The sequence below is a fragment of the Myotis lucifugus genome, unplaced genomic scaffold (assembly GCF_000147115.1).
Source record: "Myotis lucifugus unplaced genomic scaffold, Myoluc2.0 scaffold_22, whole genome shotgun sequence".
Lineage (NCBI taxonomy): Eukaryota > Metazoa > Chordata > Mammalia > Chiroptera > Vespertilionidae > Myotis > Myotis lucifugus.
In genome coordinates, this window is record NW_005871070.1 from 4,907,667 (window position 1) to 4,910,240 (window position 2,574).

Sequence of the window (2,574 nt, forward strand, 5' to 3'; positions counted from 1 at the left end):
CAAATTATGCAGTCGAGTTTCCCACATTTGGGGAAATCGCAGGGGTCAGCACATCCCAGAGTGCAATGGATAAGCCTCGCCCTGGGAAAACCACCTTCGTGATCATGGTATCTCCCCTGCCAGGTAAGTATGAGTTGCTCCCGTCGCCGACACCCCCAACCCCCACGTGCGACCCACTTTTCACACACGCTCACTCCACTCGACACGCCGCTGCGCCCCCGCTGCCCCAGGGACCCGAGCGACAACCGCGCCCGTCGCCACAGCAACACAGCAACCCCCGGGGCGCTTGGATCTCGGATACAGGGACGTGGGGGCGCAGGCGGAGTGCGACCAGCAGCCTCTGCGCGCCTGCTCATCTGCATACATCACGCCCCCTGCCTGACGTCCCCGGGCGCCCTGTCTCCGGGTTCTCAGAGTCCCCGACCCTGGAGGGAGGACGGGGTCTCGCCGCACCCGGCGCCCAGCACTTGTGATGGCCCCACCGAGGGTGGGTCAGGGCCCGGGCTCGGTCTCGCCTTCCTGTCAACCGAAATGACACGCAGCAGAGAATCCGTTCAACTTAGAGACTAAGATCAGAGTTTCGTCATCAATTTAGCAGGAAACTGTTTCAGTCCTCATTCCTGGCCTTTCAGGTTAGGCGGTGACCCCATCGAGCCGCAGGGAAAGGAACAGGGGCCTGAAGGTCAGGTCAAGGCGGCCGTTCGCGGGGGAGACGCGGGGGCCGGGCGGGGGGAGGCGCGTCTCTGAAAGGAGCTGAACGGAAATGTCACACTCCCGGCTCGGGGCTCGGTGCCGCCTCAGGCCCCCGGGTCTCTCTCCTCCGTCGAGAAGGCTCCTTCTTGAGTCGAGTGGAGGCTGAAGGCGCCTCCCGCGGACCATGGTGGCTCCTGAGCGGTCGGTCCATGGAGCACAGCCCGGGGGAGGAGGACTGGAGGACGGGGGCGGTCCAGCTGCGGGAAGATGGGGACACTATGCAGCAACCTGTTTGTTGTAGTAGCTGCTGTTGGTGTTACTCCTCAGCCCAGAACATTTCTTCCATTGCTTTTTAGAGAGAGAGTGGAAGGGAGGCGGGTAGGGGAGAGACAGAAACAGAGAAAGAGGGAGAGAGAAACATCCACGTGAGAGCGACACCACGATTGGTGGCCTCCCAAACCCGCCTGGAGCGGCGGGGATCCGCCTGCCACCCACGTACTGAACTCTCCACCCTCCAGTGCTCCGGGCGGATGCTGTAAATCAGTGGTTCTCAACCTTCCAAATGCTGCGACCCTTTAATACAGTTCCTCAGGTTGTGGTGACCCCCAACCATAAAATTATTTTCGTTGCTACTTCATAACTGTAATTTTGCTACTGTTATGAATTGTAATGTAAATATGATATGCAGGATGTATTTTCATTGTTACAAATTGAACATAATTAAAGCATAGTGATTAATCACAAAAACGATATGTAATTATATGTGTTTTTCCAATGGTCTTAGGCGACCCCTGTGAAAGGGTCTGTTGACCCCCAAAGGGGTCGCGACCCACAGGTTGAGAACCACTGCCTAAACACTCAGCCACACCAACCAGGACAGTCTAGCCTTCTGGTTTAAAAAACGCAACGACTGACTGTCCTGGCCGGTGTGGCTCAGTGGGTGGGAGCATCATCCTGGACACCGAAAGGTGCAGACTCTATTCCGGTCAGGGCACCTGCCCAGGTTGCAGGTTCCACCACCCTCAGCAGGGACATCTATGGAAGGCAACCGACCCATGTTTCTCTCTCACATTGATGTTTCTCTCTCTCTCCCCGTTTCTGTTTCTAAAATCAATAAAAAACTATCCTGGAGTGAGGATTCAAAACAAACAAACAAAAAAACAATGAAGAAAACGCTATCATGCCCATAGCGCTATGCCTGTGAAAAGTAATAAATAGAAGCGCAACAAAACGAGGTGAGCCTGTACTTTGCTGTAACCGCCCTAAAAATGTGATGCCGCGCCCTCCTCTGGGCACCACATTTGGAGGCACTTGAGGTCATTTGTTCAAGTATTGGTGGCGTTAACATTGATTACTTGCGTGAGGTGGTGTACCAGTTACCCAGGGCTGTGGAACAAAGGGCCCTCAGACAGTGATTTAAAATAATGACCGCTTATTTGCTGACAATTCCTTGGATCGGCAATTCTGGCTGGGCTCAGCTGGGCAGTTCTCCAGGTCTCCAGGTCTCCAGTGAAATCACTCAAACAGCCGCCGCCAGCTGGGGCCGGGCATGTGCCCTGACTGGGAAACGAACCGTGACCTCCTGGCCCACACAGAGGTCGAAGCTCAACCACTGAGCCAAGCCGGCCGGGCCATCACTGCTTTTATTTATTTGGATGTTCAGGTGTTCTTCAATCGGGCCCATGAAAGCCCCTTGGTCTTCAGACATTTTTTGTCAATAACGCCGGTGTTTTTCGGCATCAGTGCGACGTTTTTCCAGTAGCGGGTGTTCAGATACATTTTGTCACAGGCGCCGCCTTCTTTCAAGATCAGACACACGCTGCTCTGTAGACATTTTCTGTCGATGACGCCGGCATCTTTCGGCTGCAGAGCTGTTGTATC

General features: G+C 54.9%; 1 pseudogene; it reads right to left on the minus strand.

Annotated features, from left to right (window-relative positions):
• LOC111825368 lies at positions 1 to 131 on the minus strand (annotated as a pseudogene).
• Between the last annotated feature and the right edge of the window lie 2,443 nt (positions 132 to 2,574).